The sequence below is a fragment of the Arvicola amphibius genome, chromosome X (genome assembly GCF_903992535.2).
Source record: "Arvicola amphibius chromosome X, mArvAmp1.2, whole genome shotgun sequence".
NCBI lineage: Eukaryota > Metazoa > Chordata > Mammalia > Rodentia > Cricetidae > Arvicola > Arvicola amphibius.
This window is the reverse complement of record NC_052065.1, coordinates 38,129,267-38,149,112: the sequence shown is the minus strand read 5'-3', so window position 1 is coordinate 38,149,112 and position 19,846 is coordinate 38,129,267. Positions and strand designations below refer to the sequence as shown.

Genomic DNA, 19,846 nt, shown 5'->3' with positions numbered 1-19,846 from the left:
AATCATACTACAAAAGCATTTGCTCAACTATGTTCATAGCAGCATTATTTGTAATAGCCAGATCCTGGAAACAACCTAGATGCCCTTCAGTGGAAGAATGGATGGAGAAACTCTGGAATATATACATACTAGAATACTACTCAGCGATAAAAATCAACATCTTGAATTTTGCATGCAAATGGATGGAAATAGAAAACACTATTCTAAGTGAGGTAACCCAGACACAAAAAGAGGAACATGGGATGTACTTACTCATAATCGGTTTCTAGCCATAATTAAAGATATCGTGCCTATAATTCGTGATCCTTGAGAAGATAATAAGAAGATGAACCCAAATAAAAACATACAGTTATCCTCCTGGATATTGGAAGTAGACAATATTGACGGGCAAAAATTGGGAACTTGGGGGTGGGGTGGGATGGGGGCAAGGGGAAAAAAATCGTGAAGGTGGAATGGGAAGAGCTTGGGGGAATGGGACGCTTGGGATATAGGAAGAGTGGATATGGGAGCAGGGAAGCATATATCTTATTTAAGGGAGCCATCTTAGATTTGTCAAGAGACTTGACTCCAGAGGGGTTCCCAGGTATCCAGGGAGATGCCCCCAGCTAGTTCCTTGGGCAGCTGAGGAGAGGGAGCCAGAAAAGGCCAGATCCTATAGCCATACTGATGATTATTTTGCATATCACCATAGAACCTTCACGTGGCGATGGAGGAAGATAGAGACAGAGCCCCACACTGGAGCACCGGACTGAACTCCCAAGGTCCTGATGAGGAGCAGAAGGAGGGAGAATATGAGAAAGAAAGTCAGGACCATGAAGGGTGCGTTCACCCACTGAGACGGTGGGACAGAACTAACGGGTGATCACCAAGTCCAGTTGGAATGGGACTGATGGAACTTATGACCAAACTGGACTCTGAATTTGGCTGAAGGTGGAGGCGGACTAAGAAGCCAAGGACAATGGCGATGGGCTCGGACTCTATGACAAAGATGGGCTCTGTGTGAGCTTTATCAGTTTGGTTGCTCACCTTCCTGGACCTGGGGCGAGTTGGGAGGACCTTGGACTTAACATAGTGTAGGGAACCCTGATGGCACTTTGGCCTGGAGAGGGAGGGAATGGGAGTATGTGTGGAGCGGAGGGAAGGGAAGGGGGAGGAGAAGGGGAGGAGATGGAAATATTTTTAATAAAAAAAACAAAGTAACACTCAGGCCAGTTATTTTTTATGTCTGATATAAAACTATAAAAGTAAGAAAACTGCATGTTTTTCTCCAAAATTCTTATCTTCAAGTGTGTCATCTACAACTGGTATGGGAGGAGATTACTATGACCTGTAGACAGAAACCCACCGCTTCTCCAGTTTCCTAAGTTAAGCAATATAGAATCAATAGACTATATAAATCCTTTAGCCTATGATAAAAAAGTTAACACTATGAATCGACAGTGAACATTGCAAATACAAAATAACAAGGAACACATATATTTAATGAAAATATACATAAAATATATTGAAGATGTCTATGTAGGAGAGCTCAAAGTGAGGCTATTCTGTGCATCATGGTAAAATATTAAAACAACAATGAGAGATCAAGAAAAAAGATAAAAAATAGAGCATATTGTTACCTTAGCATGTTGGCTTATATCATCTCACAGTCTAGACTCCATTGTCTTCCTGAAAGAAATATAATACATAATAAAAGTGAAATGCACTGGAATGTTCTTTTTTAAAAACTAGCAGAAGCATTCTCCTAAGCAATTAATATGTAGTTATTTTTAAGTACAATTTGAAATCATCATATTTTCATAGTTTAGCAAATATACTATGTATTATTTAGTCTTTGATTGCATAGACTAGAATGTGGCAACTCATGGACACTTCAACTATAGTTGAATATATATAGAGAATATTGTAGCAAGAACCTAAATAATAATTTATAAAGAAGGAACAATATTAAGTGACATGATACTCAAAGTGGTTATGCTTACAAAGGCTCACTGCAAAATATTAACTTTAACATTGTAACATGTTATTTTGGAATACCTGAAAATACTCATAATACTGCCTAGAAAAGGCTTTTATATTTTCAAAAGTTCCAATCTTTAATAAACATGAATAGCTATACCATAACACACTATACTTAATATTACTCAAATTTTACATCTACAAAGATTATCAACCAGTCTTCAATGTGGCAGAACATTTTTAGGACTAATGAGATTGTCTAGATTTTAAACTTTAGAAGGACGAAATTAGACTCTTCTGTGGAGTAGTAGTACCAGCTGCTAGACTGATGGTTCTCTACAAAGCCTTTTTAGAAATGCAAAGTTCTTTCCTATGTTTGTGAAGTGTTATTATTGTGGAAGGTTTTCACATACATATTACTGATACACTTATCCTCAGCAATGAATGACAAGAATATATGATTCCCAAGCTGTATGGGCATGAGTGGTAGTGGATGTTGCAGTGTGATTTGTGTGTGTGTGTCTCTGTGTGTGTGTGTGTGTTTGTGTGTGTGTGTGTTTATCTGCAAACTGCAGAAATCTTCCATACTAATGAACCCTAAACAATTCTCCCAAGAAGTGTTGTGATTTCACATGTGATTCTAATAGAAGTGGAAGCCATACAAACTGATGACAAGACTGTTTTTTAAAGGGTAAAGGAAGAAATATGATATTTATCAAAATGCAAGAATTTAGAGTTGCAAAATGAATGTTATAAGAAACTAATGCACAACATGGATGCTGACAGAAATAGTTATTTTGTTGCTAGAATGGCTTATTCAATGTATACATAAGTGAACAAATACAATTTTTATGAAATTTTATTTATTTCATAACAATACCTCAATCAAATCAGATATTTCATATTGTAATATATTATTTGTGTTTTAATCAATAAAGCTTGCTTGAAGATCAAAGTGCAAAACAACCACACTAGTCAGGCTTACAGGCCAGGCAGTGATGGCACACACCTTTAATCCCAGATGCCATATAGTGAGCAATACAGGCCAAGCAGTGGTGGCACACGCATTTAATCCCAGAAGCCATATAGTGAGCCATACAGGCCAGGCAGTGGCGGCACACACCTTTAATCCAAGAAGCCATATTAGTTAGCCATAGAGGCCAGGTGGTGGTGGGGAATGCCTTTAAACCCAGTACTAAAGAGGAATATAAGACAGGAGGAGACAAGTCTCACTTTAAATTTCAGTCTGACAATTCATGGAAGCAGGATTGCCCATTTCAGTCTGATGTAGAGGTAAGAGCCAGTGGCTGGCTGCTTTACTTCTCTATCTTTTAGTTTTTACCCTTTAATGTCTGACTCTGGGTTTTTACTATTAGGTCAATTCAATTTGTGCTACAAGAGTAGAGTTATTCTCTGTATTGAAAATGATTGTAAGAGCTTGAGAGATGACTTGGAAAATACAGAAATACAGTATTTGGTACCCAAGAAGTGATAATCTGAATTGGTTAGCCATTTGGGCAAGATTGCTCATGTGTGGACTGCTTTATGTTATGCTGTATGAACTTGACATGCAGGACCCACAGAAAAAATGACTACTGAAGTTGACTAAAGAAGGAAGAGTAGCCGGGCGGTGGTGGCGCACGCCTTTAATCCCAGCACTCGGGAGGCAGAGGCAGGTGGATCTCTGTGAGTTCGAGGCCAGCCTGGTCTACAAGAGCTAGTTCCAGGACAGGCTCTAAAAAAGCTGCAGAGAAACCCTGTCTCAAAAAACCAAAAAAATAAAAGAAGGAAGAGTGGTCCTTCTGAATTCCTGCTTCATGAAAGAGTCTGCAAGACATACTACAGGACACAGAAGAAAGTGATTGACAAACGGGTGGAACGGTTTTTGAAATTTCCTGCTTCATTAAAATGTCTACCAGATGCTATGGGCCTGTAGGCTGAAAATGGATGCTCCAATAAATTCTCATCACAAAACATTCAGGAAATCTGGGACACAATAAAAAGAACAAACCTAAGAAAAAAAGTGGTAGAAGAAGGAGAAGAATTACAGCTCAACGATGCAGAAAATATATTTAATAAAATTATAGAAGAAAACTTTCCCAACCTGAAGAAAGATATTCCTATGAAGGTTCAAGAAGCATGCAGAACACTGAATAGACTGGATGAAAAATCCCCTCACCATATAATAATCAAAACACAAAATATACACAATAAAGAACAGATATTAAGAGCTGCAAAGAACAAAAAAGAGCTGCAAAGGAAAAATGTTAAGTAACTTATAAAGGTAATCCTATCAGACTTACACCTGACTTCTCTATGGAAACCATGAAAGCCAGAAGGTCCTGGATAGATGTACTGCAGAATCTAAGAGACCATGGATGCAAGCCAAGACTACTATACCCAGCCAAGATTATGTTCACTATAAATGGAGAAAACAAAATATTGCAGGATAAAAACAAATTTAAACAATATGTAGCCACAAATCCTGCCTTACAGAAAGAAATAGAAGCAAAATCACAAACCAAGGAGTCCAACAATGCCCACAATAACTCAGACATCTAGTGACCCTTCACCAGCACAACTCAAAGAAGGGAAACACACAAACTCTGCTACCAAAAAAAAATGATGACCAGAGTTAACAAACACTGGTCATTAATGTCACTTAATATCAATGGACACAATTCACCTATAAAAAGGCACAGGCTAAGAGATTGGATACAAAAACAAAATCCAACATTCTGCTGTTTACAAGAAACACACCTCCACCACAAAGACAGATATCTACTCAGAGTGAAGGGTTGGGAAAAGGTTTATCAAGCAAATGGACCTAAGAAACAAGCGGGTGTGGCCATACTAATTTCTAACAAAGTTGACTTCAAACTAAAATCAATCAGAAGAGATGGAGAAGGACATTTTATACTCATAACAGGAAAAATTCATCAGGATGAAGTCTCAATCCTGAATATTTATGCCCCTAATATAAAAGCACCCACTTATGTAAAAGAAACATTACTAGAACTCAAGGCAGCCATCAAGCCACACACATTAATAGTAGGAGACTTCAACATTCCTCTCTCAACAATGGACAGGTCAATCAGACAGAAACCTAACAGAGAAATAAGAGAATTAATGGAGGTTATGAATCAAACGGACTTAACAGACAACTATAGAATATTCCACCCAAATAGGAAAGAATATACCTTCTTTGCAGCTCATGGAACCTTCTCGAAAATTGACCACATACTCTGTAACAAAGCAAACTTCCACAGATGCAAAAAAATATTAGTGACCACCTGTGTCTTATCAGATCACGATGAAATAAAGTTAGAATTTAACAATAATTCTACCTCCAGAAACCCTACAAACCCTTGGAAGCTGAAGAGTCAACTACTGAACCACCCCTGGGTCAGGGAAAAAAGAAAGAAAGAAATTAAAGTCTTCCTTGAATTTAATGAAAATAAATGAACAACATACTCAAACCTATGGGACACTATGAAAGCACTGCTAAAAGGAAAGTTCTTAGCTCTAAGGGCCCACATTAAAAAAACAGAGAAAGCTCACATTAGAGACTTAACAGCACAGCTGAAAGTTCTAGAAAAAAAGAAGCAGACTCACCCAGGAGGAGTAGAAGATTGGAAATAATCAAACTGAGGGACTGAAATCAACAAAATAGAAACACAGAAAACAATCCAAAGAATCAATGAAACAAAGAGCTGGTTCTTTGAGAAAGTCAACAAGATTGACAAAACTTTATCCAAATTAATCAAAAGGCAGAGAGAAAACATGCAATTTAACAAGATCAGAAATGAAAAGGGGGACATAACAACAGACACTGAGGAAATTCAGAGAATCATTAGGTTTTACGACAATAGCTTACATGCCACAAAGTTGGAAAATGTAAAAGAAATGGATTTGTTTTTACATAAGTACCACGTACCAAAATTAAATCAAGACCAGGTGAATAATTTAAACAGACCTATAAGTCATGAGGTAATAGAAGCTGTCAAAAAAACCTCCCAACCAAAGAAAAGCCCAGGACCTGTTGGTTTTAATGCAGAATTTTATCAGAACTTCCAAGAAGAGCTGGTACCTATTCTCCTTAATGTGTTTCACATAATAGAAACAGAAGATTAATTGTCAAATACTTTTTTCAAAGCTACAACCACCCTGATTCCAAAACCACACAAAGACCCAACCAAGAAAGTGAATTACAGACCAGTCTCACTCATGAACATCGATGCAAAAATTCTCAATAATATTCTGGCAAACAGAATCCAAGAACACATTAAAAAAGTTATCCACTATGATCAAGTAGGCTTCATCCCAGAGAGGCAGGGATGGTTCAACATATGAAAATCTATCAATGTAATCCATCATATAAATAAACTAAAGAAAAAATATGTGATCATTTCATTAGATGTGGAAAAAGCATTTGACAAATTTCAACACCCCTTTTGATAAAGGTTTTGGAGAGGTTAGGGATTCAAGGATCATACCTAAATATAATAAAAGCAATAAATAGCAAGCCAACAGCTAATATCAAATTAAATGGAGAGAAACTCAAAGCCATTCCACTAAAATCAGGAGCAAGACAAGGCTGTCCACTCTCACCATATCTCTTCAACATAGTTCTTGAAGTTCTAGCAATAGCAATAAGACAACACCAGGAGATAAAGAGGATTCGAATCAGAAAGAAAAAGTCAGACTTTCGTTATTTGTAGATGATATGATAGTGTACATTAGTGACCCCCAAACCTCTGCCAAAGCACTCCTACAGCTGATAAATAATTTCAGTGAAGTGGTAGGTTATAAGATTAACTCAAAAAAAACAGGAGCCCTCCTATACACAAAGGACAGAGAAGCAGAGAAGGAATTCAGAGAAACTTCCCCTTTTACAGTAGCCACAAATAGCATAAAGTATCTTGGGGTAACTCTAACCAAGGAAGTGGAAGATCTATTTGACAAGAACTTTAAGTCTTTGAAGAAAGAATTTGAAGAGGATACCAGAAAATGGAAAGACCTCCCATGCTCTTGGATGAGTAGGATCAACATAGTAAAAATGGCAATTCTACCAAATGCAATCTATAAATTCAATGCAATCCCCATTAAAATCCCACCAAAATTATTCACAGACCTTTAGAGAACAATAATGAACTTTATATGGAAAAACAAACAAAAAAACAAAAACAGGATAGCCAAAACAATCCTATACAATAAAGGAACTTCTGGAGGCATTACCATCCCTGACCTCCAACTCTATTACAGAGCTACAGTAATGAAAACAGCCTGGTACTGGCATAAAAACAGAGAAATCGACCAATGGAATCGAAAAGAAGACCCGGATATTAACCCACAAACCTATGAACACCTGATTTTTGACAAAGAAGCTAAAAGTATACAATGGAAGAAAGAAAGCATCTTCAACAAATGGTGCTGGCAGAACTGGATGTCAACCTGTAGAAGAATGAAAATAGATCCTTATCTATCACCATGAACAAAACTCACGTCCAGATGGATTAAAGATCTCAATATCAATCTAAACACGCTGATCCGGATAGAAGAAAAAGTGGGAAATAGTCTACAACATATGGGCACAGGAGTCCATTTCCTACGTATAACCCCAGTAGCACAGACATTAAGGGCAACATTGAATAAATGGGACCTCCTGAAACTGAGAAGCTTCTATAAAGCAAAGGACACTGTCAATTAGACAAAAAGGCAACCTATTGATTGGGAGAAGATCTTCACCAACCCCGAAACAGACAACGGTTTGATCTCCAAAATATATATAGAGCTCAAGAAACTAGACTTTAAAATGCTAATTAACCTAATTAAATAACAGGGCATTGAACTGAACAGAGAATTCTCAATAGAAGAAGTTTGATTGGCCAAAAGACACTTAAGGTCATGCTCAACCTCCTTAGCTATCAGGGAAATGCAAATCAAAACAAGTTTGAGATTCCATCTTAAACCTGTCAGAATGGCTAAAATCAAAATCACCAATGATAGCCTTTGCTGGATATGTTGTGGAGTAAGGGGTATACTCATCCATTGCTGGTGGGAATGCAAACTTGTGCAACCAATTTGGAAATCAGTGTAGTGGTTTCTCAGGAAATTCAGGATCAACCTACCCCAGGATCCAGCAATACAACTCTTGGGAATATACCCAAGAGATGCCCTATCATACTACAAAAGCATTTGTTCAGCTATGTTCATAGCAACCTTATTTTAATAGCCAGATCCTGGAAACAACCTAGACTAGATGTCCCTTAATGGAAGAATGGATAAAGAAAGTGTGGAATATATATGCACTAGAGTACTACTCAGAGGTAAAAAACAATTACATCTTGAATTTTGCATGCAAATGGATGGAAATAAAAAAACACTATTCTAAGTGAAGTAACCCAGATCCAAAAAGATGAATATGGTAAGTACTCATTTATTAGTGGATTCTAGCCATAGAATTGAGCCTATATTTCATGATCCTAGAGAAGCTAGAAAGGAAGGTGAACCCAAAGAAAAACATGTTATTATCCTTGGAATTAGACAAATTGCCAGGCAAAAATTGAGAGCTTTGGGTGTGTCCATTCACCGAGACAAAGGGACTGATCTAATGGGAGCTTACCAAGGCCAACTGGACTGGGAGTGATGGAGCATGTGATCAAACCAGACTCTCTGAATGTGGCTGACAAGGAGGGCTGACTGAGAAGCCAAGGACAATGGCACTGGGTTTTGATTCTACTGTATGTAGTGGCTTTGTGGGAACCTAGTCTGTTTGGATGCTCACCTTCCTAGATCTGGATGGATGGGGGAGGAACTTGGTCTTCCCACAGGGCAGGGAACCCTGACTGCTCCTTGGCCTGGAGAGGGAGGGGGAGGGAGATGGTGGAGGGAAAGTAAATAGGAGGAGGAGAGGAGGTGAAAATTTGTAAAATTATATAATTTAATAAAAAATAATGTAGATATAAATATAGTAATTGTAATTCTTGCTTAATACTTATCTTGTTATATGTAATTTTACTATGTTAAAGTTAAAATCTTCCTTTTTATTTAAACAGAAAAGGGAAAACAGTGTGGTAAGTCTTTATGTATATGTGTTGGTTTTATTGGTTAAGGGATAAAGAAGCTGCTTTAGGCCAATGGCTTAACAAAATATAGCCAGTCTGGAAGAGAGATATATATAGAGAGTAGGGAGAATCAGAGAGAAGACATGTAGCCGCACCAGAGACAAATACCAGATGGAACTTTACCTGGTAAGCCACAGCCACGTGGCGATACACAGATAAATAGAAATGGGTTGACCAAAGATATAAGAACTGGCTAGCAATACACTTAAGTGATTGGCCAAGCAGTGATTTAAATAATATAATTTCTGAGTGGTTATTTTGAGTCTGCAGCCTGGAACAAACAAGTGGTCATGTACAGCAAACAGTTGCTGGTCTTCCAAAGGCACCAACACCTTTATTTCTAAAATGGTTGACAGAAAAATCTGTATGGGTTGTGCAATGCTCTTTAACAACAGAGAAACTGCAGTCTTTAGAACAGGTGATACAGCAGCAACCAAATGCTCAACATATTGAAGAATGAACCAATCCTTGGAATTCTCCTGTATTTGTTGTTAAATAGAAATCTGGAAAATGGAGAATGATAATAGATCTAAGAGCTATTAATGAGGTGATTCAGCTAATGTGTTTTCTACAGTTTGAGATTACTTTTCTTTCTCTATTGCCTAAAGGGTTAGGGTTACAGTTATTGATTTAGAAGATTGTTTCTTCACTGCATCTTTGCAATAAAAATACAAAGAAAATTTTTTCTTCTCAGTGCCTATTTATAATAATTTTCAGCCTGCTAAGAGATATCAATGGAAGATTCTGCCACAGGGATTGTTAAATAGTCTCACTCTGTGCTAATATTTTGTACAACAGCCACTGAAAATTATACACAAGCAATTTTCTTAATCTCTAGTTTATGGATAGTATTTTACTATCTGATTCAAATGTAGATACTTTAGAAATAATGTTTGAAGAAATAAAAAAAAATGTTGACTTTTTGGGAATTATAAATTGTTCTTTAAATGACACAAAGAGAAGATTTTATCAATTATTTAGGCTATAAAATCAGTTTACAAAAATTATATCCCAAAAGGTTCAGATTAGGAGAAATTGATTGCAGACTTTAAATGACTTTTAATATTTGCTAGGAGATATTTCTCATCTATGGCCCACTATTGGGATAAAATTTCATGAACTATTAAGTTTAAAAAAATTTAGATCATTGTCAGTGCCTGTAGGCCCCAACACATAAACTATCTTTCCCTAACTGGACCTGTACAGAGGCACGAGAAATAATGAGACACAGTTCACACAGTCATCATGGAAGGTCATCTCAGGCTTCATCCATCCTAAAGAACTACCCGCATTTATTATACAAAACACCTTTTTACCCCCAGGTAAACCAAGGTGGATACTCATTAATATTCTCTTTCTGGGGGACACAGAGCTAGAGAAACACCTGCAACTTAGTCTCCAGCTTTGGAAAACACGGCTCCCCAAGCTATTTACCTTTTAACAAAGGAGAAGGAGCCTGGCCTTTGTTACATGGCTGTGTTGCTTGTTTGGCAGGATTACAGCTGCCTAGTGGCCAGTGAGCCTACCTGTAAATTATATTATATGAAATATAGGCCCACAGATCATGACAAGAATTTAAATAGTCCCAGGAAATTATCAGATGAAGCTGAGAGAGAATTGTGTTTGATTGAATGAAAATTACAAATAGCAGATGTGGATAATGTATATCCAAAGCTTAATTGCATTTTGGTCCTATTACCCTCCAGGAATTCCCCTATAGGAATTTTAATGCAGATGGAAGATATTATCTTATAATGGTTATTTTTAACCACATAAACCAAGTAAAAAATTAAAAACATATGTATAAAATGTCTCTGAGTTAATTCGAAAAGAAAAATTGAGACTTTGTACATTAGTATGAATAGACCCAGTAGAAATTATAGTACTTTTTAATAATGATGAAACTGACAAATTATGAGAAGAAAATTAACTCTAGCAAAGAGCTTGTAGTAAGTTTGGGGGAGAGATTAACAACAAATATCCTAAAGCCAATAGAATTCAAATTATAAAGAGAACTAGTTAGAGCTTTCCTCACATTGCACAGGAAGTACCAATAACTGGAGCCCCTGCATTCTGTACTGCTGCAAATACATCAGGAAAGGCAGGTTACAAAACAGAAAATTTAAGTAAAGTGGATCATAGCCCTTATGTATCTATTCAAAAGTCAGAATTATATACTATTCTCATGGTATTAAGGGATTTTAAAGGAACTCTCAAAATAGTGACTGTTGCAGAAATATGCAAAAAGATTCACAATATGCAGAAAGAGTCATTTTGTAAATTGAAACCACCGAATTTATACCAAATTATGCAGAATTGACGTTATTATTTATTCAGTTAAAAGAAAAAATTACAATTAGGGATCATCCCATATACATAACACACTTCAGATCCTATATGAGTCTGTCAGGTCCTCTCACCCAAAGTAATGCAGAAGTTGATCAATTATTGATTGGAAATGTGCTGAAGGCTTCAGAATTTTATGAAAAACATCATGTCAGTACAAAAGGTTTTTAAAAAAAACCTTTTTTTTTGTCACGTGGCAACAAACCAAAGAAATTAAAAGGAAATGTCCTACTCATTCTTTCGACAACCAAACACCATTATCTGCAGGAAGAAATACAACGGGTACTCAAACAAATAAGATCTAGCAAATGGATGTGTTCTAATTTGTAGAATTTGGAAAACTAAAATATGTACACCACAACAGTGATACCTATTCATGCTTTCAATGGACAACTATTTTGTGTTCAGAAAAGGCTGTTTTGGTAATCACACCTTTGCTAGAAGTTATAACCATCATAGTTATACCTGTACAAATAAAGACAAAAATACTCCAGCATGTATATAAGACAAACATTCTTTTGCTTATTATAATAAAAAGCATAATACAGGTATGCCACACAATCCTACCAGGCAGTCAGTTATAGAAAGATCAAATGAACTCTAACGGATATGTTAAATAAATAGAAAGAGATGATAAAGACCCCCAGAGAAAGATTATATAGTACTTTATTATCTTTGAATTTTCTAAATGCTAATGAGAAAGAACAGCAGCTGTGGAGGTACATTGGATAGTAGAAAAAACTACACAATTAAGTCATCTGGCATACTTTAAAGATGCACTGACTTCAGAATGGAAACAAAGACATGTGTTACCTTGGGGAAGGGATTTTGCTTTTGATTCCACAGAGGATATGCCATAGATACCATCAAAATTGATAAAAAAAAAAAAAAAAAAAACTCGATTTGAACAAGAGAAACTTCTTTATTACAGGAGATAAGTAGTTCATCAAATAGTGTGGCCATTTAATGTAAATAACCTATAAAACTAACAAATGTAGGATGGGTGGTGGTGCCTTAAGGCATGTTTTTACCTCGCTGCTCTGCCTCCCCAAAAAGTGGGTAGGAAAAGGTCAGAGACCAAGAGAGTTCTAATGAATCTGAAAATAATCAATAGGCTAGAAAGGTGGGGAAGAAGGAGACAGTCAAGGAACAGGAAAGGGTAAAAGATATATTGGGATTCCAATTAACACTCACCTAAGCCACAGTGAAAGGACCCCAATTATTCCTGCTTGAGCATCGCACTTTATTGTGATTATAAAAGATACTGGGGGAAATGAATTGGTTAAGGCCCTGGTTGCCTGTAGAGACTGGGAGAATAGACATGTTATATGATCTCTTAAAAGGAGGGCAACCTTATGAGATCATTTCCTTGCCCCTGAGGGTCCTCAGACAATCACTGAATTTGTCAACAAGCTCCATCAGGCTTCTTTGGTGAGCTAGAATCCTAACATTCCAGTCTAAAGCTGTATATTATCAGGGAAAAAGACCATGCTGGCAGCCATTGTTCAGCAATCAAAACCATTAGAATGGGTACACGCCGCCCTGGGGGGTACTCCCAGATTGTACTCTGAAGTTGATCAAATAGGTGATATGATCATTAAAAATTTGGGGTACGTCCCTCTGTCTTTATGGAAAAGTTCCCTCTAAATTTATAATTCCGTTCAAAATTAAGGACTTAGAATGTGTGGCCAGACATTATTCTCGATTGAGGCTCACCCTAGAGGGATTACTAAGAACCCTGGATACCCATTTTGGGGTGTCCCAGTTAGTAAATCTATATAAAAAACTATACTGGAGAGTCCCATTAGTCTTTTCTTTTAGGCCAATGTCCCAGGCATTTGCTGTTTGCACAGATGGTGGGAAGAATGGGGCCACCTTTGAAGTTTTCCCTGCAGGGTGGATCAAAACAAAAATTACCAAAATTCTTCTTCGTGAGGGATCTGCTCATTATAAGGAAATGTTGGCCATATATATTGCCCTACAAGAGGTCCTAGAACCCTGCAACCTCTATTCATACAGTTCTTATTGGTGAACCTACTGCCACACTTACCCTATGCCTTTATCAGATTGGATGCTACTCCTATTTCTGCCTTGATGATACAACTTGGATGGCCCTTAGAAGGTAGAAAATTCTCATATCTATTCAACATCTCAGAGGACACCAAAACCTCTCTGGCTTCATTTCCCAAGGGAATTCTGCTGCGGATGCTACAGGTTCAGGGGCCTGTCTCATAGAGGTCTCAATTGTACCAATACAATATACTACCCAAATGCATGACTTAACTCATGTCAGCTGGAGAGGATTCAAATACATATACACCCAGATCCCCACAACAGAACTAAAGAAAACCGTTCATACATGTAAGACTTGCCCACAGTTTCTCTGTACCTCCCATCTACAGGGGCTGGGGGTGAACCCAAGAGGGTTAGGACCCAATATCATCTGGCAAACAGATGTAACACATTACCCTCCATTTGGCAAATTAAAATGTATGTTTGTGACTATAGATATGAACTCTAAGGCATGCTGGACTATCCCCCACTCCGGGGAAAAGGTGGTGGATTGCTTCTATACCAATATATGTATGCTAGACCACGGCCCCCTGAAAGGTTGCCATAAACACCCTCAGAAATTTACTTTGCCCAACTGCTGACTGAGATGAACCTAGCACACAGGATACACTATAAAAGATCTGATTAACAGAGCCCCCAAACAGCAGGAAGCAGTATGGACAAATCTACATGCATATTCCCAAATATTGACTTTAAATGTTTGTTTACATTTAAAGGGGGATATGATATAGATATGAATATTTGCATCGGTATGGATCTTGGTTTATTGATACAAATTTAAGGTCAATTTTGTTATATGTATTTGTATATAAAACAAAAATTGGTCAAAATTATCTCGGGGCCTATACTTCCAGGCCTGTAGGACAGAGAAAGGCCTGGCTCAAGTTTGAGGGCTAGTCTCAAAGATACCAAGTGAGGATGAGACAGCAAAATCTAAGTAGATGCCCCTCCATCCAGAGGGAGTGCTTGGTTTTCTCTCAATTGGCTGGAGGTACCCCCACATCATATCAGTTCCATTGATGTCACTTAACCTATATAAGCTGACACACTAATAAACTGAGTTACTGCTTTGACTTGACTCCCTATCATGTCTGATTGTCCTTTGTCGTAGGGTTACAGATCTGATTGTCCTGCATAGTGGGGCTGTGGAATGGGAAGAGAGAATACTCACCTCTCCCTGGAGAATAAGGCTAAGGAGGCCTGGCAGCATGGTAAATAAAAGCAGATAATATAAGAAGGAAGTATAATGTGAGATCACATAAACTTTGATTATACAGGGCTATTTATTCAAGGTATAGTATATATCTATTGATAGTGTATATAATTTCTTTAAGTCTCAGTTCACATATATTATGCATATTTTATATTAACTTTGAAATTATGTAAAATATGTGAAGTACATTAGATCTTGCTTTGCATACACAGAATTATCTTAACATGCTGTCATTTTCCCCATTCCAGTCTGTATTCCAGTGTAGAAAAGCTAAATATGTCAAGTCATAGGTAAACATAAAAACAATTTTCTGAAATATGTTAAAGAGTATCATTATATTAATGAATCAAATTATGAGTTTGAAATCAATCTGAGAATTTTAACATTCCTTTTATGATTAGGATGACTTTGGCATGTAGATATCTGTATTAGTCACTATTCAGACCATTAGCAAGAGAGAACAGACATTCAATCTTGTAATTTCTTTTCTCCAGTTTGCAAAAACCTTCTCTTCCCGACTTGAGAGAAATGCAGGTGCTGTCTTTTACCTAAACTCATATAGAAAATCCTGTCAGTCAGCACGCTGAGTTCACAACCTGAATCTAGTCTCACAGTACAGTGGGATCTATAACAGTCTTTTCCAAAATTATGTGAGGACTGTTACAATTGCTTGAGAGAAACGTAAAAAATCTTAGTCCATCATTGAATTAATTTTTTCTTGCTCATTATACTTCATTTTTTCCTTGTCTTATACACACTGAGGCATAAATTTCTCAAATTTCTGTACCTCTCAAAAACTTGTGGTTCAGAGTCAAAGTCAAGTATGCACAGAACATTTCCACAATTGGTAGTTGCAGAAAAGGGATGTCAATACAAAATAAAAGAGCAATTTTTCTTTCTGTACTCATAAAATTGGTATGTTTTCTTTGATTTTTGAAAATAATGTCTTTTTTTTGCAATGTACAACAAAACATATGAGAATTTCTATGTTAACATACATAGAGTGCTTGAAAACAAAACAGAAAAACAAGAACAAGTATCCCAAACACACATTTTAAGATGTTCAGAGTCAACTACATTTGTGTGCTTGTTAATCATCATACCATGTACAGACAATCTATTAAATAAAATTTTCTTCCCAAGTAGTTAATTATTTCCCATGAAATACTGGAAAAATATTTTTAAAGGCTTAACATTGTTTCCTATAAACAAAATCAATGTTGAATATTCATTTGCATATATATTTACTTTTTGAGAAGCATTACATTCAACTTTTGTTTCATGGCATGTTCTCCATGTTCACTAAGAGGAAGAATAAAATAAGAATATGTCAATCTTATATTGGCACATAGACTGTAGTGTTTTTATCTAACCTTTTCTTCCTTCTTTCTTGGATTTTGGATTGATCTTATGGTCTGGTGTACAGTGGGGATATATTTCTCAATTGAAATAGATTTCTATCCCCCATATCCATGAGTTTTGTGGATAATAATCAGCTTGATGTCACTTTTATAAAAAAATTTATGATTGACTTATGATATTGATACTTAATGACATGCAAGCAAGATTTCAGGAACTACACTGTGTGTTCAAAAAGGTAGTACTATATTATTTCTACAACAGAAACATACAATGTGCAACTGTCTGCTCCTGGACAGCCTAAATCATCTCTACATTCCTTTGGATTTGAATTTGCCATTCTGCCTATTACACAACTTCTACTAGTACAGCATATGTTGCATACCACTGCTGCCCTAAGTGTCTAAACAATGAAATTCACCTTGATCATTTCTTCAGGCTGACTTGACATGCTGCTCTTCTAATCCACTTGAGAGAGAAAATAGCTACAGGAAAGGTTGATACAAGCCATGACAAGAAACTGGACATGTGGTCTCTGAAGGAAAAGGATTTAATTTTTGTGTGCATTTGGAATGATTTGGGGCTGCTGTAATTGTTTTTCTCAATTCTTTGAAGAAGGATGCTTAAAAGAAATCCCACACTAGCTTAGAATTGAAAAAATATAGATTTTTTTTTTTATTTAAGGGTAGGCTCACAAATCAGAATTCTCTGCTGGAAAGGAAATCATAAACCGAATCCCGTAGCTGGAAAAGAGACCAGATGCATGCTTTATATTGGCATAAATAGTATAAGAGGCCTCGCCCCAGTGGGCAGGTAACTTGAAGGCTACTGGCTGTAGGTTTTTGCTACAGCAATTCTTTTTTATTATTCTAAGATAGATTTTATTTAGAAAGAAACTCCCAGGAATCTACAAGGATAACCCAAGATAAGACTCGTAGCAAAAGCGGATATGTAGCCTGAAGTGGTCATCTCCTATAATCAAGCAAGACCTACAGAAGAGGGACTGGGACACCAACCCAGCAACATAACTTTCTACTACAATCTTTCCTGACTATGGGATGTGCTGGGGTAAGGGTGATGCATATTGTGGGAGTGGCAAACCAATGACTGGTTCAGTCTTAGAACCATGCCGTGAGTGTCAGCCCACCTCTGACACTGCAAGGAATACCAGGGCCCAGAAGATGGATAGCCCAGAGAACTAGGATGGAACCAAACATGATTGGAGAAAAGAAAATTCACTGTAATTATGACTAACAATATTCTGTTATATTCATAGGTTCGTGCCTAACCCAATTGTCATCAGAGAGGTTTCATCAAAAAACTGACAGAAAGGCTGCGGGGGCAGACTGTTCTGCCGACAGAATGGTGGGAAGGGGTAAACTAATTGTGGTGATTGGAGACACATGGTAACGGGTTTCCTGCTGGGCGACATAGGGGAGCTTAACAAGAACCGCCACCCTAATTTCCTGGTAGTTTAGAAGGATACTACCATTAATGAGATCGAAGACACTTTCAGGCAGTTTCTAAACAGGGATGGCATTGGCATCATTCTCATCAACCAGTACATCGCAGAGATGGTTTGGCATGCCCTTGACTCCCACCAGCGCTCCATCCCAGCTGTCCTGGAAATCCCATCCAAGGAGCAGCCCTATGATGCAGCCAAAGACTCCATCCTGCGCAGGGCCAAAGGCATGTTCACGGCCAAACACCTGCGCTAGGGCTCCTCGGCCACCAGACCCCTCTCACTACCAGGCCTCTCCCAGTTTGCCATCCTCTATTTAAGTTTCAAGCCTTGGTTTCCAGCCCCTCCCTTCCTGTTCACTGAGTGGCTCCCAAGCTGTTGGGGTTCTGCTGTTCAGATCCAGGCTGGTTAGGGAGAGAAAGCCGAACCATCTTCTCTTCCCACTCTCTCCTCCCTGTGCTGTTACACGGTGTCATTGTTGATATTAAAAGAATATTCTCTCCAAAAAAAAAAACCTGACAGAAACAGATGAAGACCCATAGCCAAACATTAGATTGATCTCAGAGAATCCTGGTGAAGAGAGGGAAGAAAGATTATAAAAACCAGGGGGCTAAAGGGCATCACAAGAAAATCCACAGAATCAACTAACCTGGGCATATAAGAACTCACAGAGACTGAAATGACAGCTAGAGCTTCTGCATGGGACTGAATTAGGCCCTCTGCATATATGCAACAGTTGTGTAGCTTGTCCTCAATGAGAACAGGGCTTTAACTGCTGACTTTTGGAATTCTATTCTTCATATTGGGTTGCCTCATCAAGCCTTAATGTAATGGGAGGTGCCTAGTCTTATTGGTACTTGATATACCACATTTGGTTGATATCCATAGTAGGTCAATTATTTAATTCTAGGTAATTTTATATATTCAACATGTTTAAATTTAAACATGGACACATTTGTTTGTGAATTCCCAAATCAGTGTAGTTCTACAAAATCTGTGAACTTAATATAGAAAATAGCTATTTAGTAAAAAGTCACTAGATATCAGTTATTTATTGATATGAACAGATTCAGCATTTGGTCCTGTAATATTGGATATGGACTTCAATTTGTTTATAGAATCTACACTAACTTTCACATATTTTCTTATCTTTCTATGACCTACTTCTTGATTTTTACCTATGACCAGCTTCTATTTTGTAAACCTAGGTTTTTTATCTTCTCACTCTAGTTAAAGAAATCATTCGAAGTTCTTGTTTTTTACACAGTGTATTTAACTGACCAACAGCATACTTTTCTTAAGCAACTCAAATTTTGCTGCTGAACAATTTTCTTGCTCATATAATTTTGGATTTTCAAAGAACCTATATTTAAACATAACTCTAGCATGTATATCAGTTTATTGAAAATGAACAAATGCATAACTTATGAAGACATTGCGCTTTAATGAGTGTTAAAACTATGGTAGAATTTTGACTTTAGTATTCACACATCAGAAGTTGTTGAAGAATGGCTGGGGTATCAATACATGAATTGAGGTTGGCACCTCTCAAAATTTCAAAGAATAGTAAGTAGTTTTACACCACTATAAAAGAAAGGTTTTGTTGTTGCATTTAATGCAGATGGCAATCCATAATTAAGGTACGCGTGGTAAAATAAATGTCAGTCAGTGTAAGGATTAATGTCTAAGCAAAACAATAGAGACTACCAAGATTAAAGTTTCACCTAGGATAGCCTGTAGTCACAACAATGAACAAGTAGTATATAATTAATTCCTGATCCAATCTCCATAAAACCAGGTCCCTTGTTTATGAAAATTTTGTGGCATTCTACCAAATGCCTTTGCATAAATCATGAAAAAAGAAACAAACTGCAGACAGACTGCTATTGGCATACTCTATTTTAAAAAATCCAGTATTCTTTTTTTAAAGAGATTTTTTCATTCTTCTTTCTCACTCTTTCGAGTTCTAGTATTTTAGGTTAAATTTGCCTCTCTAGAACTTTATATAATTTTAATTGTACAGTATTTGTTCTATGTACACATTTTTATTCAACAGCAAATATTTGAATGTCATTCATACAGACCCACACACTAATCTGATGCTTTTATTGGAAACATTAGTCAGTTATGTAAAACAATCAAAATATGTTTGTTCATTCTTATTTGCTCTTTTATAAAATATATTGATCGCTATTAAGCAGGTAAAATGTTTAAGGGACTGGAGCACTCAATTCTAAATGTTTGTAACACTCCACTCTCCTCAATGCTTGGGAAGCTATGTGCAAAGGGAGCCATAAAGATTATAAG

The 19,846-nt window shown here is 37.0% G+C and overlaps 1 pseudogene; it reads left to right on the top strand.

The window, feature by feature from the left end:
• The first annotated feature begins 17,439 nt into the window (after positions 1-17,439).
• Positions 17,440-17,795, top strand: LOC119805581 (annotated as a pseudogene).
• The last annotated feature ends 2,051 nt before the right edge of the window (positions 17,796-19,846 follow it).